The 21,746-nt window shown below is 46.0% G+C and overlaps 1 protein-coding gene across 4 annotated transcripts in view; it reads right to left on the bottom strand.

Annotated features, from left to right (window-relative positions):
• LARGE1 (LARGE xylosyl- and glucuronyltransferase 1) overlaps window positions 1-21,746 on the bottom strand; it is a 626,458-nt gene that overhangs the window by 575,166 nt on the left and 29,546 nt on the right. The window contains exon 1 of one of the 4 annotated variants that reach the window (XM_064367949.1): window positions 824-1,035. The exons of the other annotated variants lie outside the window; for them this stretch is intronic. The gene's annotated coding sequence lies outside the window, so the exon portion shown is untranslated. Of the gene's footprint in view, window positions 1-823; window positions 1,036-21,746 lie in introns of those variants that run through there. 4 annotated transcript variants of the gene reach the window in all.

Here is a 21,746-nt window from a genome sequence, read left to right on the forward strand (position 1 = left end):
GAAATGGGCATACTAGGATCCACTTTACAAAATCCTTCTCAGGTTGAGTGTGTCAGAAGTGCTCAGAACCTTCCATGGCACAGAGTAGACACTCAGTAAATGCTATCTATCCATTATTATCATCACTACTAGCACGATCTTTGCCATCAAAGAATTTAGCACAGCTCCTGAGAAAATAAACAGCAGCTGTTATCCGTCTTCATCACCACCGTCATCATCGCTATCCCCATCATCACCAACACCACCACCAGCTACACACAAGCTGTGGGCCCATTCTTTATGCCCTTGAACCTGAATTTCTACAGCTACGAAGCAAGTTCCACGGAATGTACAGATTGAATGCTAAGTGCAGGACATCCTGGGAGCTGGTCTTACAGAGCACACTGGCAGGAAGAGCCAGAAATGAAGTGAATTTGGAGCATGGTAAAGAGCCATGGCTGGGTGTGGTGACTCACGCCTGTAATCCCAGCACTTTGGGAGGCCGAAGCGGGTGGATCATCTGAGGTCACGAGTTGGAGACCAGCCTGGCCAACATGGCAAAACCTCATCTCTATTAAAAATACAAAAAATTAGCTGGGTGTGGTGTCGGACACCTGTAATCCCAGCTACTCAGGAGGCTGAGGCAGGAGAATTGCTTGAACCCGGGAGGCGGAGGTTGCAGTGAGCCAAGATCACTGCATTCCAGCCTGGGTGCCAAGAGTGAAATTCCGTCTCAAAAAAAAAAAAGAAAAAAAGCCATGGAATTGACCTAGCTGGGAAAACAAACAAACAAGCCTCTTAACATTAAAATTGGATCCTCTTACCAGAAAGCATGCCCACTCACCTCTGCCCGAGCTGCCCTCAGCAAGAGGGAGGCCCAGGAGGAGGGCACAGACTTGGCCAGAGAATCTGGAGCTGGGGGAATCTGGCCCCCAAAGAACACACCACCTCACTCCTGCGAAGCCTGACTTTGTGTTCCGCCCTGCCCGCAAAAGGCCCTTAGATCAGGCGTATTTCTTTTTTTAACCCCCCTGGCACGAGCAGTGCACGACAAAGGCATGCCTGGATTAGCTGGAGCGTTCCTGGCCTAATGAGACATGCTGTGGAGTTATTTGTATAGTCTGTTCTAAATGGTTTCAGATGGAGCACTTTCTGTCCCCAGCTGAAAGCCCTGAAGGCCGCGTCCCTCCTGGGGCCTTCCGGGAAGCTGAGGTGCACGCAGGCGACACAGGACGGGTGGAACCACAGAGCAGGTGGTGCTCAGGTTGCTCGTCTGCCTGGGATCCAGCCTCTTCATCAATACAGGAGGCAGCATGTCACAACCACGGAGCACAGGAAACTGCCACTGACCAGGGGCCAACCACATGCCTCCGTGTACCCATCCACAACGCCCTATCGCCAATTCTGGCACTAAAACTTGTATGATCCTTTCTCAGATTCATGTGCCATTCTTTACCCTCCCACTATCTGCTGCCTGCATCACACATCCTTCCTCCTCCTCATTTCCACCAGGCCTAGGATGTGCCTCCCACCTGGTCCTGCCCTGCCCTCCCTCCATGTCACAAGAAGCCAAGCGCAAGTCACCGGATTCACGTCCCTCTTCCTCCTCTTCCACAAGGCTCCATCCCTTCTCCTCTCACGTCCCAACTCTGACACTTCTTCATTCCTCCCCACCTCACTGTATTCTCCCTCCCTTCCTCCCTCCCTCCCTCCCTCCCTCTTCCTTTATTCTTCTCCTCTGGTCCTCTATTCTCCTGCCTCTCTGCTCCGGGAACTTAAATGAGAAAATGGTACATTATTTTCACAGGGCTCTCTTTGCGTCCTACCTCTGTCAAACACAAAACCTCCACTTTCCTGGCTAACTCGGTCCTTTGTCACAGCCTTCCTGAATCCGAGGACAGGACATAAGGCATGCTGAGGTTAGATGGACACAGTGTGCAGGGTCACAGGCACACCTTACCTTAAGGAAACCCTGTGCAGACAAAGGGCAGAAAGCTGGTCATCAGGCTTTTACTTCTCTAAGAAGCTAATGCAACTTTCCTCACTCCCCAGGACACCTCCTCCTCCAGGAGCACATCAGCCTCCGCTCTGATCTGACCTCAGAACTTTTTCACAAAGGTCTCAGGGTATGACCCAAACAGAAAAGCAATGTACATGTGGCAGCTGAATGGAGCAATTTGCTCAATGAACTGCAGCTATGTTGATTATTTTAAACGGATTATAAAATAAATAGTAGTTGTCCTGTTTTTACTGGAAGTGTTAGAGTTTGGGGGCATCTTTTTTGAAATCTATTTCATTTTTAGGTGATAAATCTTGGGCAAGACACTACTTCCACTCAACAATCATTGAAAAGTGTGGAGTCAGGTGGCCCTGGGTTCAAATTCCACCTTGGTACTTACTGGCTGTGAAACTTCAGGCTAGTAACTTAGCCTGCCTGTGCCTCAGTTTCCTTGTCTGCTATTCATGAAATAATAAAGTACCCACCACAGGAGATGAGTCAGGGGACTGTAACTGACTTCACCAACATTGCATACACGTGTATGGAGCCAATGACCTGTCAGACACTATTCCAAGTGCTTTACATGGATTAATAATTAATACAGCTCTAAAAGGTAGGAACGGTTGCAAGCCCCGTATTACAGAAGGTCAGCAAAGTTGAAAAACATCCAAGATCACATGGCTAAGCAGAGAATACAGGATTCACCCTAGGCAGTCCAGTCCAGAGCAACACCGCTCCATCTATGAGGTTAGACCCAGCAGCCAGCAAAGGACAAGCTGCTCAACAACTCACTCACTGGTATTATAATAAATATTACTGGCTTCATTTTTATAAGAACCACTGCCTCCAGAGGGGCAATTTTATTTTGGCTTTTGAGTTAAATTTCAGACCCAGAGCACTTACCCTCGCGTAATAATATGTATCTCTGCCCACAGCCCACCCCCACCATTCTGGAGAGAAAGCCAGGCTGGGGGAACTGCCTGCTTGCGGCTTTATGGGTCAAGCTGCAGTCTCTGGGCCAAGGAAGCTGGGGGTGTCTCCATCCCAGAATCATTGGCAAATCTCTCTGTGGCCACAGCCAACTGCAGAATGACAGTCACCACCTGTCCCTCTTGACTGGGGAACTGTGGGAGCAGAGGACTGTGCCACAGAGACAGCAAAGCTCCTCGTGAACATACATGCCCATCTCCAACCACGCCAAGGGGACTCCAGGCTGAGCAGAGACCGCCCTCCCCAGCCTGCCATGCCTGCTGCATCCCCTGAGCCGTGACTGGCGCTAAAATCCACGGCAACTGACAGGCAGCAGCTCCAGCCATGACCCCTGCTGCAGAGCAGGCGACCGATGAATCTAGCTCACACTTGGCAGCACAAGGCATTTTCACTGTGGTAGGAGTAAGCCGCCTGACTTCATTTAATTGAAAGTTTCCCTCCCCAGCGCCTAAGAGTGCTTGTCAGCAGCAAGTGGAGGTGGGAAACACAGGGCAATGAGAAGCCTGCCTGTCCCACACTCTGACACCTCCGGCAGACCACCCAATGGGCTCTGCTAGCCAGGTCACTTCTGATAGGTGAGGTGCAGCCTTCAGTGCCCGGGGGCCAGGAGTATGCTGCAACTGGACTCTGGGTTCCTCCTCCACAGTTTTCCAGCAGCCACTCCCAGAAAGAGCTTAGTCCAAAGATCTCAATCCAAACATCCCAATCTCGGGATTTCAGAACAAAATGTCATAGAGGAAAACATACAGGAAGGTCAAGAATGCAAGCTTTGGAGCATGACATCTCTGCGTCTGAATCACTTATCTATTCTCTAACAGTGAGAGCCAGCAGGACACACGGCCTCTGCGGGCCATAGTTTATCATCTGTGCCATGAACACGGGAACCAGGTTAGAACCCCAGTCCCGGGGATAAAACAGGACTGAAGCTAACTGGACCCCCATACCAGTCCCCATGATAACTCCCACCATTAGGATTTGCTCAAAAGTGTGGGCCCACGATGGTAATCTATGAAGTCACAAATCAGGAGAGCCGACACCCTTGAAAGCACAGGAGGCAGTGATGGGAGCGGGGGAGGATGCACTTGGGACACTCGTAATGTCCTATTTCTTGTTTTGGGAGCTGGTGATATTGATGTGCTACCTTTGTGAAAATTCATCAAGCTGCACACTTATGCTTTCTGTGCTTTGCTGCTGGTATAATATGCTATAGTTCTATTTAAAAGCAAACTAACACAGGAACGGAAAACCAAACACTGCATGTTCTCACAAGTGGGAGTTGAGCAATGAGAACACATGGACACAGGGAGGGGAACATCACACACTGGGGCTTGTGGAGGGGTGGGGAGCAAGGGGAGGGACAGCATTAGGACAAATACCTAATGCATGTGGGGCTTAAAACCTAGATGACAGGTTGACAGATGCAGCAAACCACCATGGCACATGCATGCCTATGTAACAAACCTGCACGTTCTGCACATGTACCCCAGAGATTGAAGTAAAATAAAAAAAATTAATAAAATAAAAATATACTTTAAAAAAAAATAAGCATTGGTGTGGGACACATAAACTGGCCTTTGTGACTGTCCTCAGCTCAGAGCAAGAACTTCAGATCGGAACACTCTGGTCATCTCTCCACATGAGCCCGCTTTCACCCAGGGCTGTATTTACAAACCCACCATCTAAAGGTACCACTTTGTGTGCAGATGCTCCAACAACTCAAAGCGATCATCACATCCAGTGACCCGAAAGCATCTTCCCTGCCTTCCACGAGTATTTACTGAGCATCTTCTACGTACCAGGAATAGATCTGGATGTAAACAAAACTAAGAAAGTCCCTTTTTTAAAAAAGCTTATTTTACAGGCCTGAAGAAAAGGTAAAGAATACTATTTACTGAGGCCCTGCTATGTATAATAACGGTGTCCCAGGCAGTGCATCTGTCATATAATTTTATTGTAATTCTGTTTTGAGGTGCAGTCTCGTCAATATGATCCCTCCACTTCAGGTATAAATGCCAAATGGAAGCCTAAAGTCTCCTCCAAAAAAATTTTTTTCCCAACACTTTTTAAGAAACTAGCACAGCAGAGCTCTGGAGACAGATGATCTGGGTTCAAACCTTCATTGTATGACTTTGGGCAAGTTACTCCATCTCTCTGTGCCTCAGTTTTCCCATTTTCAAAATGGGAGCAATGATTACTTCTTAGAATTCTGGAAGGATGCAATACGATTATCTTGGAAAATACTACTGAATACTTGAAATGTGGCTGCTCTGAATTGCGCTGTGCTATAAATTAAAATACAGGCTAGACACAGGGGCTCACGTCTGTAATCCCAGCACTTTGGGAGGTCGAGGCGGGTGGATCACTTGAGGTCAGGAGTTCAAGACCAGCCTGGGCAACAGGGTGAAACCCTGTCTCTATAAATATATAAAAATTAGCCCAGCATAGTGGTGTACACCTCTAGTCCCAGCTACCTGGGAGGCTGAGGCATGAGAATCGCCTGAACCTGGGAGGCAGAGGCTGCAGTAAGCCGAGATCTTGCCACTGTGCTCCAGCCTCAGAAACAGAGACTGCGTCTCAAAAAGAAAAAGAAAAAGAAAAAAGAAAATAAAATACATACCAGAGTCCAAAGACAGCATGAAATAAAGAATGTAACATATGAACTTATATATATATTTTGGTTATGCTGGGCTAAATAAAACATCTTTTTTTGAGACAGAGTTTCTCTGTTGTCGCCCAGGTTCAGTGGCGTAATCTCACTGCAACCTCTGCCTCCCGGGTTCAAGCAATTCTCCTGCCTCAGCCTCCTAAGTAGCTGGGATTACAGGCACCTGCCCCCATGCCTGGTTAATTTTTCATATTTTTAGTAGAGATGGGGTTTTACCATGTTGGGCAGGCTGGGCAGGCTGATCTCGAACTCCTGACCTCAGGAAATCGGTCCACCTCGGCCTCCCAAAGTGCTGGGATTACAGGCGTGAGCCACCATTCCCAGCCAATACAACATATTATTAAATTAACTTTACCTGTTTCTTTTTACCTTTTAAAAAATGTGGCTACTAAAATATTTAAAATTACATATGTAGCTTACATCATATTTCTATCTGACACTGTTCTAGCTTACCAAACTTATTTCCTAAAGGAAGTCAATTCCTTTCCTCAAGGGAATTTTTAATCCCAGCTTCTCAGAGAAAATGTTACATCTCAATATGTAAATACATTAACTTCATGGATGTAGAAACTAAACACGAACCTGATGAAGTGCCTCACCTAAGGTCAAGTGGCGAACAAAGGTAAGGCCAGAATCTGAACCCCAGATCAAACTCAATGCTCAACTCAGCTCTTCCCAATACTCAGTGAGCATTTACCTCCATCTCTGAATCTAATCCTTAGAAGAGTGGTCTCTCCAGGCCATCACCCAGGAAAGACTCCAGAACTAACATTCAATTACTTGTCACTGGGATCACCAATGGGTGGCTGTGTTTAATAGGATCAGAGTGTTTGATAGCTTAAGATATGGTTTTAAAAGACTGAGGGTAAATGTTTGCAGAGCTGTCATCAGGAAGCATGACATTCGGATGCCTTCAATTCTTGGCCATAGTGACATTTCTAGTCCTAGCTTCTTTTCTTCTTTTATACAGCACATTGAAGAACATGGGATGCCTCAGGACGCTGACTGTTCAGGAGGGGTCATTACATGCCAAGCACACTAAACTAATGTGGAATCCTCCCATGCCCCCATGAGACACGGATCCTTCATCTCTATTTGACAGATGACGAAACCATTCACAGGTCAGCTTACTGACTTGTCCACAGCCACCCAGCTAGTAAGTGGCAGAGGAGACTTCTATGTCTAGTCTTCCCACTTGACAACTGCAAATCCACTCTTTATTTTAGGACCCCCTGCCTTTGCTCCTCCAGTCCTCTGTGCCTGAACGTCTTTTCTTAGCAACTTACTCTGCCAGGTCTGGCTCAAACCACCTTTTCCTCAAAGTCAAGACGGGTCTCTCCCTTTTCATAAAGTTAATTAACTGGCCAGGTGCAGTGGCTCACAGCCTGTAATCCCAGCACTTTGGGAGGCTGAGGCGGGCGAAATCATGAGGTCAAGAGATCAAGACCATCCTGGTCAACATGGTGAAACCCCATTTCTACTAAAATACAAAAATTAGCAGGGCGTGGTGGCATTGCTTGGACCAAGGAGGCGGAGGCTGAATTGAGCCGAGATCATGCCACTGTACTCCAGCCTGGGGGGTAGAGAAGGACTCTGATTCCAAAAAAATAATAATAATAATTAATTAATAAACCACTCTTTCTTTTGTTCACCATGACTTGAAACACATCTATCCTGTACTTGCCACAGTGTATTAGAATGTGTTGTTTATCTGTCCATTACCTCCACAATAGCATAAGCCTCCTCAAAGAAGAGGCTATGCCTAATCCATGTAGGTATCTTTGGCTCCTGGCACTGCATCTGGTACCTGAGAATTACTCAGTAAGTATCTACTGATTAAATGAATGCAATAAGCAACCAGCTCATCTTGACACCCTGTTTTTTGTTCCAAGTACCTTTTTCCCAATCAGCTTCACTCTCCTGAATTCTGATGTTCTTCCTCATGGGTGGCTTCTCCACCATTCTGCTGGCATGGAGAGAGGCCAAGTGCATGGGTTGCAACCGTAGCTTGGTAAAACCAATTGTCACCTCTCCATTTTTATTAATTGCTGAGTTAATTAAGCACTCCAAATTGTGTCCACCCACGTTAACATACTCTTATTTCTGCAAGCAATTCCAGAAGGCCAATAAAACAGGTTTACATTGAAGTAAAAGACAGAATCCTACAGCCTTTTGGACCCAGCATGGTTGCCGTATTTTTTCAGAATATTTGGGCCCAAGTCAACTCAGACGAAAGAAGTCCTTCTTGACCAAAATCTCAACCATCTGCAGCTTCTATGGCGCAAACAGCAGAACAAACTATGATATACTTTCTCATTTGAACATTCTAACAATCCTGCAAGACTGCCATTACCATGCCAGCTTTCAGATAAGGACACAGAGGCCTAATTGAGAAATACACTATATTCCACAGCCAGAAGAGACACAGATAAGATCCAGAGCTTATCAGTGCGCAAGTCATGCCCAGTCTCTGCCATGTGGGGCCTGAAGAGTACGCTCTTACTCTATCCTGTGGCCTGACCCACCCTCCTAGACTTAACAGCCATGTTCTACTCATTTCAGTGAAGCAGAGCCATGTGACACAAATGATGTTTTCTTTCCTCTGGGAAAGCTTTGCCGAACCTCCCATTCATAAGGGACTGAGATATTTTCATCTGAATCTTCAACTAGATATTGCTTTAAATTCTGAAAAAAAAATTTCATATGGATATTTTCATTCCCTCTGCTCCTCTTACTTCTGACATAGATCTTAATATAAGTATATGCTTCTCCTTCACACCTGTCTTGCTTTGCACTCGTCTATGGACAGCAAACCCAGCAACAGAGGGATAGAAGCAAGAAGCAAGGTTTATTTTATATGTTAATGTACTTTTTACTCGAATATATTTTGTTTAATACACTTTGTATTTATGTTAATGTACTTTTTAAGCCTTCTGATTGCAAAGAATAAATGTTATTCTTCCAAATTGTCCTCTTCTATTTAATAAGTAGCTTTTTAATTTTTTTTTTTCTACTTTCAATAAAGATGCCACAGAGGATGCCAGGCCAAAATGCGATGACATTCCCTGACAGGCTCCCATATGGAGAGTCTGACGTTCCAGATGCCTCCTTGTGTACCAGGTTTTCAGAACACCGTTATGAGCCCCCCGGGGCTGAAAAAGAAGTTCTGTGCATACGACACGCTGCTCGGCTAGCTGTCCAGCTCAAGCAACCTGCTCAAAGCCTGCGGCGGGCCCTGGTGCCCCTAGGGCCCCTGCACTAAGTCACCCAGGCGAAGTCACCTCCAGCTCTCCAAATGAGCAGCTGGAGAACTCAGAGGAAACGTGAGCATCTGTGTGCGAAAGCTAGTCTAAACCTCATCACCTGGAAAGGATTTTGAGAAATGAAAGGTAAAGAAATAAAAATTATAATTGGGTTTCTCAAATGTGGATAATAACCTGACCCTTTTTAAAGGAGAAGAGATGTGAAGTTAAAAAGCACGAGTCTTATGAAAATGTTTCAATGGCAAATTATCACAGCAAAGAATCACAGCCATTTGTTTTTCAGATTCATCAAAAGATAAACCCCAATTTAAATTGTTTCGTTTAAACAGTTCCCTCTCCTAAAACATGCAGAATACAAAACCCATGGATCTTATTTTGACAAAGACCCATCTACAGAATATATTTCACTCATGTTAAGTCTTGGTGTTTCAGGAAAAAAGTTACAATGTATCACTACAAAGGGTTAATGAAACAGAAACCCTTTAAGTGAGTGATCATCTTCAGGAGCCTGACTATGCATACAGTGGTGCATGGGACTTGCTCTGCAGACACGAGGCCAATACTGCAAAGCCCTCAGGGCAGTATCACAACCAGGATGGCCCAATGTGAAAGTCTCCAACAGCACTTTCATAGAGCAGACGACGTACTGTACTAACACCCCTGCCACACCAGCAAATTCTATGAATTCTCTTTGCCTTCTATGAAATAAAAAGACCAGTAACCTCAGGCAAATCAAATGCCTGTGTTTCAAGTCAGTGCAGGCTACCTCCAAACCATACCAAGACGCCCCACCATTGCACCCTCAGCAGTGATAAAGGGGCAGGTGAGGGAAGCAGAGGCCAGCCAGGAGACCTCTCTGCAGGGGGGCAGTGCTAAAGCTTAGGGAAAACACCAAAGATGAAACTCGGCCTCTCATCAGTAACACTGGAACTGCAAGGCTAATTTTTACCACATAAGGAAACGAAGAGTTACAAATAAGGTACTTTGCAAAACAGTTTCATACATTCCACAGAGCAATAGGATGCACTTAATTACCTCACTTCAACATGTCTAGGAAACCTGTGAGATTCGATCATGAGACGACAGGTAAGCATCCCCTGCTTACATAAATGGGCAGAAATTTTAATTTTCTCCTGCCGTTCCTCTCCCTTGGCTACGATTAACTTGAACTCCAAGAGCCCCAAATGATGAGGATTTTAATAGACTGATGGAGCGCTCTTTTAATTAATCACTCCATAATCCAGTTTTCCTCAACATGGATCTACAAATCACCCCCATCTCTCCACAAATCCAAGGGGGCCATGAGACATGACACACAGCTGGATGAATTATGAGGAAAATGGGAAAACTCATCACTTTGAACCCTGGATTGCAAATAACAACCGAGAATGGGTTAGAAGATTTCTAAAGATATCTTCGGATGCCAACACCAGAGAAGTCTGTGCAGCAAGAAGCTGCTGTTATCTTTACGTTTCAGCCTCAGCAGCTTAAGACCGTTCCAGTGAGATACGATGGAAAGGGCCATGCACACACCTCCAGCCCCCACAGTGTGCAGGAGTGCTGCTTTGCAAGCAGGTTGATGCTTGGCTACCACCTTGCAGCCTCCCCAGGAAGTTTCGGTATTATTATTTCCATCGCAGAGTCAAGAAAATTAAAGTGTAATAAGATAAAGTAACTCAGCCAGAGTCATAGAGAATGTAAGCAACAGAGACTCAGACTCACCTATTTCTCAAAGCCTGCCAACACGCCTCCCTGGCCCAAGTCACCCTCATCTCCTGCCTGAAGTACAGCCCTCCGCAGTGTCCCTGCTTCGGCCTTGGCTACCTGGGGCCAATGCGCAACCAAGGATTAGCCTCACGATCCCGATAAACGTGAATCAGTTCATGCCATCTCTTCCAATGCACCCCTGTGCCCAGAAGACCCAGAACAACTGTGCCTCCGTTCCTCTCTATCATCCTCTCCCACTATTTTCTCAGGGGCTTGCTCCCTTCCAGGCACTTGACCCCTCTGTGGTCTCTCTATTAGCAGTTGAAAAACAGCCTGAAGGAATTTGCACTGGCATGGGTCTCAGCTCTTTCCTCAGAAAGCCCCATCACTCATTCCTTCACCATCTTCAGCCATCTGCTCCAATGACCTCTGCAAACTCTCCTGGACCAACCTCCTTAAAACTGCAAACCCTCCCTGACTCCTGCCAACACACACACTCCACCCTCCCTCTCTCTCCCATCCGTCCTTTCTTCTCTCTGAGCATTTACCACCACAGGAGCACAGTACGTTCTCCTTGTTTTGTCTGTTAGTCTATCTCCCTCTGCCAGAACACAAACTCCATGAAGGCAGGCACTCGCGTCCCTTGGTTTACTAACAGTCCCACAGTACTTAGAACGGTACCTCGCATACAGTAGCGCACAGTAAGTAGTTGTGTGATGAATCAATGAGAAAAATAAAGACTTGAACCTATCCAAGTCAGGTTGGTTGCTGCCCACCAACCACACCACCTGTCTCACCTTCAACAAGAATGTCAGCTCATTTGGGGCAGAAACCAAGGCTATACGATTGGCCTCGGTCAATACCAGCTTCCTCCGTGTACAAATCATTACCGCAGCTGTCCATCCACGCTGCTGGGAACACACCACTTTAAAGTGATAGTGCACTTGCAGGGAACATCATCCTGGGTCACGGTACGCTGACCCCCTTTCCTCTGATGGCATTAACGAGTGTGCTCTTCACACAGGGCTATCATTTAGGGTGAGTCAGGGCGGGAGAAGCAGCCCACTTATCAAACCCCACTTCTCTTCTGAGGCCCCCATATTGTGCCAGCCCAAGCAAAGGGCCTGACCATGGGAAAGCATGTACCACATTCAAGTGACTGTAGTTTGGCTGGAATGTCACAACTATGCAGGGAACCTGTGGGGGACCGGGCAAGACCAGATTGGGGAGGCCCTGAAAGGCCAGATGCCACCATCCTGCGGAGCTGCCAGATTTTCGAGGTCACCGCTTGCGCTGCGGAGGGCCGGCAACCCAGCCTTTAATCTGCCTGCCCAGGGAAGGAAAGCCTCCCACCTCCTGCAAATCACCCTCTTAGTGGCAGGCATGCACTTACTCCACAAGTCAACCTCTGTCTACCAAGGACAATGACAAGAGTGACCCTAGGTTTCCTGATGGCACAAATCAACCTCCCCTCCAGTTCTCCGAAGCCCAAGCTTCCTGCAGCTTCTGAGATGCCTGCCAAGTACAAAGGTGGAGTCACCCTGAGCCCATCATGGCACCAATGGCACATGTATTTGTGAGGCTTTCCATGGGGAAAAAAAATGTTTTTTAAAAGGGCAGGTAAAACCTTTGGAAGAATACGAATAATGACTGGAACTTGTATAAGTGCTAAGTTAGGCAGTTTTCAAATGATAACTCACTTCATCCTAACACTCTGATTAAACGTTATCATCCTCATTTTACTCATGTAGAAACTAAGGCTCAGATGTTACGTAATCTACACGAGCCAGAGAGTGAAAGCTCTCGCTTTCAAACCCAGGTTTACACGGCACCACAGTGTGTGTTCCACTTCCTAGAACCAATGACTCTATCACTTTTTAAGTTGCTGAAAATATAATTACATTGCTACTGAGCCACTTTATTTCAAGCTGTTATCTCAGCTGACCCTCTGCAGAGGGGGTAGCTCCAACTCCAGCCCCTGGGACTTCATCTCAGGAGTAGAACTGGAGCACACAGCCATACTTCAGAGGGCTAAATGCACATGAAGTCCCAAGCCCCAAGTTCACACCAATCCCCCAAAGCCTCAGTCTGTTCATCTGCAAAAATAGGAATGTTTATCTCATATCAACATCATAAGGTTGCCTTAAGGAATGACTGATATTGATAAAGCAATACAAAGCTTGTTAATGTGCTTTATAACCTCTGAAAGGCTATGAAAACAAAGTTACAATTATAATGAAATCTAGTGAGTGACACCCATTCAGAGGTTTCACTGCAGGCGTAAGCAGCTCAGCTACCCTCTAGGAGATGAAATACCCAAGCTACTACTTCCTACTCATCTTCCACTGGGGCCTGACTTTCTTGACCATAAAAGATGCGGCTGGGAACAGTGGCTCACGCCTGTAATTCTAACACTTTGGGAGGCCGAGGCGGGTGGATCACTTGAGGCCAGGAGTACGAGACCAGCCTGGCCAATATAGCAAAACCCCATCTCTACCAAAAAATACAAAGATGAGCCAGGCATGCTGACGCTCCTGTAATCCCAGCTACTGGGGAGGCTGGGGCATGAGAATTTGCTTGAATCTGGGAGGCAGAGGTTACAGTGAGCCGAGATCATGCCACTACACTCCAGCCTGGGTGACAGAGTGAGACTCTGGTAAATAAATAAATAAATAAAATAAAAAGATGTGAACCTCAGGTAGGGTATCCCTGAATTCAAAATCCCTCGTGTGAGCATCTCAGGTAACCATACAGTCAAGCTGCGGTACAGACTAGACCCATGGAAGCTGACCCATGGTAATCCTGCTCCCTGGTGCTTAGTAAGGACCCAATAAATTCCCACCTCCCATTTTCCTCTCCTACACTTGGGGGCTCAGACACTCCCCCTTAGGCACTCTGGCCTTCTTACAGGATGTTCCTGGGACGTGTGTGACTAGGGACCACATTTACAGAAAAGAAACTGGCAGAGAACCTAGTTTGGGCTTAAATTGTTTTTACTCCTATGTTATTTAAACATTAAAATGGACTGGGCAAAGTGGCTCAGGAGTGTAATCCGAGGACTTTGGGAGGCCAACGTGGGCAGATCACTTAAGCAGGAGTTCAAGACCAGCCTGGCCATCATGGCAAAACCCTGTCTCTACCAAAAATACAAAAATTGTCAGGGCATGGTAGCCCACGCCTGTAATCCCAGGTATTCAGGAGGCTGAGGCAGGACAATCACTTGAACTCGGGAGGTTGCAGTGAGCCGAGACGCTGCATTTGGACAACAGAGGGAGATTCTGTCTCAAGAAAAAAAGCAAAAGAAAAGAAAACATTAACATGTAAGACATGAAAATAAAAAAATTATTTCCACAGCAAACATGTATTGAACACAAAACACCGGGCACTGCGCTCACCGCTGCAGGATCCAGTGGCAAGGAAAATGACAAAAAGACACTCCCTGCTCTCATGAGGCTTCCAGTCCAGCAGGGAAGAAAGAAATGAACCAGAACATCCCATAAAAGCCTTTAAAATCAACTCGGAAAAGTGCCTCGCAGGGCTTTACAAATACAGAAAGCAAGTGTTGACCTGGGCAAGGTGGTGAGGGTAAGCTGAAAAGGCGGTAATGAAACAGAGACCTGGGTCAGAGCAGGGGTTACAGAGGCCGGGGTGGGGAAGTGAAGGAAACAGAATTCCAAGTGAAAAGAACAGCGCGTGAACACCGAATGAGATATGCTGTGGTCTGAATATCTACATCCCCGCAGGATTCCTCTATCAATATTCTAACCCACAATGTGATGGTATTAGAAGGTGGGGCCTTTGGAAGGGGTTCACATCATGAAGGTGGAGGCTTCGAGAAAAGAATGACTGCCCTTACAACAGAAACACCAGAGAGCTCCCTGGCCCCTTCTTTCACGTGAGGATGCCATGAGAAGGTCAAGAGGGAGCAGGCCCTCGGCAGGCGCCAAATCTACTAGTACCTTGATCTTGGAATTCCCACACTTCAGCACTGTGAGATGTAAACTCGTGTTATTTAAAAGTTACCCAGTTGATAGTATTTTTACTTCAGCGCCTGAACAGACTAGGACAAGGTTCTCATGCCTACGATTTTAGCTCTAAAACAATCCTGAAATCAAAACAAACTTACAAGGTTCTTTTTGAAGATCAGCAAGTTTCAGTGAATATAACATACGTTTGATGCTACTCCCCCGAACCTAAGCCACCACTTCCCATGGGGGAGTATGGTCTGCTCTGCCCAGGCTGGCCAGGTTCTCCTGAAGATGCTGGCCCCCACCTGTGCATGGAGAGCTCATTCCATCGTTCCTTCCCAATGCGGACAATACCATGGAACCACCAATGCTTCCAATCCACAGTCAGCCGCCTCCACACTTCAATCTCTTTCCTCAATTGAAGAGGCACCATTTTATACCCAAGCAATGCCTCATTGGTGCAAAGCTAGGGCCAGTATTTGGTTATAAGTAGCCACTCATATGACCCAGAAGACACTTCTCCCTTCCATTTTGTCACCATCTTCAATGATCTCAAGAAAATCCCTTCCTTCTGCATTTGCAAATGCCTTTCCATTTCCCTTCCAACCAATAAATGTGTTTACATAGTGGACAAGTATACTAATAAATAGTATTTGTATCACAGACGGGGGAGGTGGTTAACATTTATGGAGCCCTCAACTACCTACAAAGCACCTTCAAATAAATCCTTACACAGGCCAGGTGCAGTGGCTCACGCCTGTAATCCCAGCATTTTGGGAGACGAAGGCGGGCAGATTACCTGAGATCAGGACTTAAAAACCAGCCTGGCCAACATGGCAAAACCCCATCTCTATTAAAAATACAAAAAATTAGCCGAGCATGGTGGCAGGTGCCTGTAATCCCAGCCACTCAGGAGGCTGAGGCACGAGAATCGTTTGAATCCAGGAGGCAGAGGAGGCGGTGAGCTGAGATCGCGCCACTGTACTCCAGCCTGGGCAACAGAGCAAGACTCTGTCTCAAAACAAAACAAAACACAAATATATCCTCACACAACACTCAGGAGTCTTGTCAAGTACTTCACCCCATTTAGAGATAAAGAGACTGGTGGTTTTTGAGTAGCTTACTTAACGTCAGTTATACATTTAAGTTCCTGTCGTAAATCAACATCTGCCTGACCCTAAAGCCTGAGCTTTCAACCAGGATTTCACCTCCCTTCCCCAAAAGAAAGCAAATACTGTAATCTGTAATCAAAACTGGCACAATAAATAATAGATACCACCTGCCCCTAAAATTCTTGCCGAGTTCCCTTCAGAAGCGTCTTCAGACTCCTTCTAATTTTGTGAGCTTTTTCTCAAGCACCCTCATTGAATAGAAATGAAAAAGATTCTTATTCTATTGTATTGTCTTCCGTTTTCACTGTCAGGTTTGCAAGTGTATCTGTCTGAATATTTTCCTGGCAAAGGTCCAGGAAGCTCCCTCCTGGGCTAGGCAGGCTTCTGCGCACCAGCAGCATTTCCTAGCGCCATTTATGACATCTTTTTCAATGAGAGAAAAGAAACTGTATCTTTTGGAGCTTGTCCATTCATAAGTTTGAGATTCTGGAGCTGGAATATCTGAAAATTTTGCGAAATGGTTTCCTTAAATAGATCTTTTATTCTTCGTCCCCTCTAAAGTCTAGCAGAGGCAAGAGTCAGGCTCCTCTCAAACCTGTTCAATCAAGTCCTATGAAGATCGTCGACTGGGAACATCCAGCATGGAGAGGCAGGCTCTGGGTCTGGGGTTGCAGGGATCCCGGAGGGGCCCATGGACAGGGAACAAAGGAGATGCAAGCAACACTCACGGAGGCACCTGCAAGGGGATGGGGTCATTTGAACTGGGTCTTGAAGGGAGAGTGGTCTGGAGGGAACAGAAGATAGGGGAGGGGAGAAATGAATGAAAATGTATTCTTTCATTCATTCCTTCATTCATGATTTTCTGAGTGTTCAATGAGGGAAGGATATGAAGCTCAGTGCCAGAAACACAGTGTGGACCAGGAAAATGAACATGGTCCCCGCCTTTGTGTAGTGTGAAACCTCATGGGATAGACAGATGAGGAACATGTAGGCAAACGCAAACTACCGGCCACGTTAGTGCTGAAAGGGATGCCCCAGGTTTCTGCCCCACATAAACGGGGAGCCAGGCCAGGGCCCTGCCAAGCTCTCCCAGCCCAGCTGGCCCACTGGCTCCTCAGGCCTGGGAGAGAACAATGACAGTGGTCTGAAGACAGAAGGGAACTAGCGACCCGTGTGCACCTGCCACGTTCTAGAAAACAGAGCTGCTACAGCTTCAGGGTTAAGTGCATAATTCTGGTGTTCAAATCCTAGTTTCTCCCCTAACCAGCCCTGCAGCCCCCTAAGCAAGTTATCAAACTCCACAACGCTTCAGATGCAAGGTGGGGCTAGCATTCATATTTATTCCATCTTAGGGTTTTATGTGAGGATTTAAAATGTCAAGTGAATTCATTCATACAGAGGCTAAAAAGAGTGCTTGGCACCATAGTCGGTGCTTAAAAAAAAAAATGAGCTTTTTTTTTTTTTTTTTTTTTTTTTTCAAATTAACCCGCACAGCAATTCTAGGAGGCATATTTTATCTCTGTTCCACAAATGAAAAAACCTGAGGCTCAAAAAGCCGCAAGAAATGAAAAAAACTGAGGCTTGAAATGCTGCAACAGAACTTCACCAAAATCTCACAGGTATATGCTGGCATCTGAGTCAAGCTGAGAATCATCAAAAAATTATTTCAAAAACCAAGAGACACAGCACATAATGCTGTCAAGGTTTAAACTACAACAACCTATTTCAAATTGTTTTTATATCTGCAAAATTTCCACATCTATTCAAAAGGACTGTGACCTTCGTGACAGGCCAGCCTTTATAGGCAACAGTTACTCAGGTTGTTTAAGACAGAGTAGGTCATAATCGTGGGGCGGGGGCAGAGGGTGTGCTGCCTCAGTTTCCCTAAAGCAACAAGCATTAAGCGGGTGGAAACAAAGGGGTTAGGAGACTATAGCCACTCAAGTTTTCATGGCTTTATTGTGCACAGCTGCTCAGAGATTTACTGCCCTCATGCCATGGCCTGCAACAGGTCAGAACAACAAACATTTACAACTGAGCACCTACGTGTCCCCAAAGCTATCCTGGCTTCCATATGGTTCTCTGCATATGGGAAGCTGCATATGGTTCTGCGAACTCTCGTATCCTCAACAGGCAGGCCCCTTGCTTCCCCCTTGCCTCATTCAGACCCCTCATTTGAGACTCATCTCGGAATTCACCAGTTCCAGAAATGCTATCTTTTGAGGCTGAATCAAGAGGCTCTCCTCTGTGCTCTACACCAAATGCCTATAAAAATTTCCAATATCTCCACCACTAAACTTGCCCCTTTGTTGTACAGGAATTAGTCCAGAAATTCGTTTCCTTACCAGGCTACAACTTCCATACGGACATGGATGAAGCCATTATTCCTTTTTAAAAGATTTATTCACTTTTTGTTGCACAAAGACATCTTTTTGAGCAACTACTATTTGCAAAGCTCCATGCTATGTGCTAGCCGGTAAAAAAAAAAATGAACTGAAAGGATACCAATTTAGTAGGAGAGACAGGTGCACGAAGGAGAATGAGAATATGATGTTACTGCATGACTTTAGCAAATAACTTACCCTCTCTGGCTTGGTTAATTTACCTGGAAAACGGACCCAACATTAGTACCTACAATTCTTAAGATGATGAGTATCACATGAGATCATATCTATAAAATACTCAGCAAACACATCCCTGGCACACAGTACACACACCAATTATGTTGGATAAAATTCTTTGTGAGAGGCACTGTAAATGCTGGCTATCATCAAAAGGAGATGTTTTTCTCTGAGGGCAACTTAGCTTTAAGTTCTAAGAGTCTGGTTTTTGTTCATCAAAAGCAAAGTCATTAGAAATTTAATGGAAAATTGGCATCAATGCGTTGGCCATGAGGAGAAATCAACTTTGAAAGAGCGCGCATTTTTAACTCAGAATCCTAGTCAATGTTCCTCTATTCTGGACTTGGACAACATCATCTAAAAATGCCTTCTCAAAAGCCACTCTCATCACGAGGTCTTCTCTGATTGAGTCCTTCTTGGGGTTTTTTGAGATGGAATTTCACTCTTGTTGCCCAGGTTTGAGTGTAGTGGCATGATCTTGGCAACCACTGCCTCCCGGGTTCAAGTGATTCTCCTGCCTCAGCCTCCCGAGTAGCTGGGATTACAGGCATGAGCCACCACGCCCAGCTAATTTTCTATTTTTAGTAGAGACGAGGTTTCTCCATGTTGGTCAGGCTGGTCTCAAACTCTCAACCTCAGGTGACCTGCCCACCTCGGCCTCCCAAAGTGCTGAGATTATAGGCATGAGCCACCACACCCAGCGGATTGAGTCCTTTTTAAAGACATTTCATACTTTCTCTACCATGTACAAGAGTTCATTCATCATCTTTTCCTGGCCTTCTCACCACCATCACCAAACTACAAAACTTCTTCCAACCAGGATTCATGTCTTAATCATGTTAGTAATCCCCGACATGAGCCATTTGTTGCATAATAATACTACCTAATGAACCATCCCAAAACCAGGGTCTTCAGTCAATTATCACTTATTTCCAGTCATGCCCCTGCAGGTTGGCTGGGCCTCGGCTGATCTAGGTTGGACTTGGTTTCTTACTGAGGGCCCATATATTGGCTGCGTGGCTCAGCTCTCCTCTCCTACTCCTCTTCTGACCAGCAGCTAGCAAGGCACACTCTCTGTGGCAAAAGCAAGGACACACAAAAAAGCAGAAACGCTCAAGATGTTTTAAGGCGTAGGCTTAAAACTGTCATATCTCCTCCTCCAGCTCATACTACGGGCCAAGGCAAGTCACATGGTGAAACTCGAAAGTCGAAAGTCAAAGGAGTTGGGCAGGAATTGAGAAAGGTGTCAAGAACTGAGGCCATGAATGCAAACAGCCTATCACACCCACCACTCCGGCGCTTCACACATGTAAAATGATCATCTGGGTCTGAATAAATGAATGAATGAAAGAACACTGGCTACATTTCACAGCCTTGTCAAGACGCATACCAGTTTCACTAGCAGCCACTGTGAATTCTAACGACAGTACAACAGTGGCACCCCTCGTTATATATTAGTTTGCTACAGGTCCCTAGACTCTGCTGTACTTTAGCTGAAGAGGCAGCATTTCAAAAATGTGTATGTTCGCACTGTTATTTTTTCATGGATCTACGATTATGAAATAAATCAGTATTCCCATTCACACACAAGAGCCCGTGTGCAGGCACACATCATGCCCTAGTTATCAAAAAAGGAAAATGCAACACTATTTTGCATAAGTGGAGTGAGGGAAAGGGATAAAACGGGAGAAGGTGAATAGGTGACTTTGAATCCAACCTACAGTGGTTAATTTTCACTTAACTATCTAGCGGAGACTAGGGGTTCAGCAGAAGCACATTAAATTCTGTGAACTTATGAAACGATGCATTATTGAAGCCACAGCAGGAGGAAAGGGCTCGGTTTAGAAGACATAAAAGGCTAAAACCGGCAGAAGTGTCATTTTCCATTACAAAGAAACCGCTAACAAAAAATACATTCTAATTGAGAAAGAAAACACCAGCTCCAAAAGCGTAGGTGAAACAAAATTTATCCATAGCACTGTACCCCTTCCTCTTCCTACCACCCCAGTAAATCCTGCAGTTCCTCCCGGAACTCAACCAAGGAACAAATCTTAAACTATTCTATTTCCTTTCTGGATCCAGTAACACTAGCAGAGGCCACCATTTACTCATTTACTCAACAAATATTTATTGAGAGCCCTCTGTGCCTGAGACCACAAAGAGACAGAAACCCCTGCCTTCATCAGCTCACACTCAGATAAATGCACAGCATATTAACAAATAGTGATGCTATAGGAAAAAAAGGAGCAGGGTAGAGAAGGCAAGGGTGGAGTTATCCGAGAGCCACAAATTTAAATAAAGTGAAAAATCACCAAGTTTCTCACCTCCCAAAGTGACCTTAGGCCTCTGTGCTTCAACTTTCAAAAGCTGTTGAAATCAATCATTAAATTAAGTGGTACAGGTAAAGCATCACATAATTCATTCTAGCAGGCACAGCTATTGGGTCCCCACCCACAAGGTGTTTGCAATCTAATCCCTCTCATCAAGTGGTATTCAGGTCACATGGCAACACCGCAAATCCCACGTTTAACCACAAACTCTAAGCAATGACAAAATGCAGTCCATGCAGGCATATTATTAAGACCTGCTGAACGTCACAAGTCTCACAGGGCACCTCTGCTCCTTTCACTACATGTTGAGTAGGAAACACACTGAAGGCACTGAAGATGCGGGAAATCTATCAATTCCATAGGAAAAGCATGAGCATGCCTCACGGGGTCCCCAAACTGGGCTCCCGGCCTGCAATCTAAGGGTCAACTCCCCTCCCCATCTAGAGGCTGACCCTATGAGTACTCAGGGTCAGCCTCTAGATGGGGAGGGGAGTTGACCTATGAGTACTCAGGGTCAGCCTCTAGATGGGGAGGGGAGTTGACCTATGAGTACTCAGGGTCAGCCTCTAGATGGGGAGGGGAGTTGACCTGTGAGTACTCAGGGTCGGCCTCTAGATGGGGAGGGGAGTTGACCTATGAGTACTCAGGGTCGGCCTCTAGATGGGGAGGGGAGTTGACCTGTGAGTACTCAGGGTCGGCCTCTAGATGGGGAGGGGAGTTGCACTGTTGGTCCAGGCCCAGCCCTTATCCTAAGGCTCTGTCTTCTCTAGTTCCTGCTCAACCTGTACCATATGGAGGCCTCCTTCCCAGTGTCCTAAATCTTGGCTACCTATGCAGATCACTTGGGGAGTTTTTGATCCTGGTCCCCGCGATGCATCATAAACCATTAAAATCACTATTTCTAGGGGTGACTCCCAAATGTTAGCATGAGTTAAAGCTTTCCAGAGTACACATCCTAGGTGAGAACTACTGTGGACCCTTTACTGTACTCACTAGGGTGGCTACCCCCACTGCAACCTTATTCCTGACCCCTCATCTCCTCTCCTTATTTCGATCTGAGGCTTTAGCTGTGCCCTCTACCCGACCACTGTCCCACTGGTGTCCATCAGAAT

This window comes from Aotus nancymaae, unplaced genomic scaffold (assembly GCF_030222135.1).
Source record: "Aotus nancymaae isolate 86718 unplaced genomic scaffold, 86718_ANA_hifiasm-v0.15.2.pri h1tg000076l, whole genome shotgun sequence".
Lineage (NCBI taxonomy): Eukaryota > Metazoa > Chordata > Mammalia > Primates > Aotidae > Aotus > Aotus nancymaae.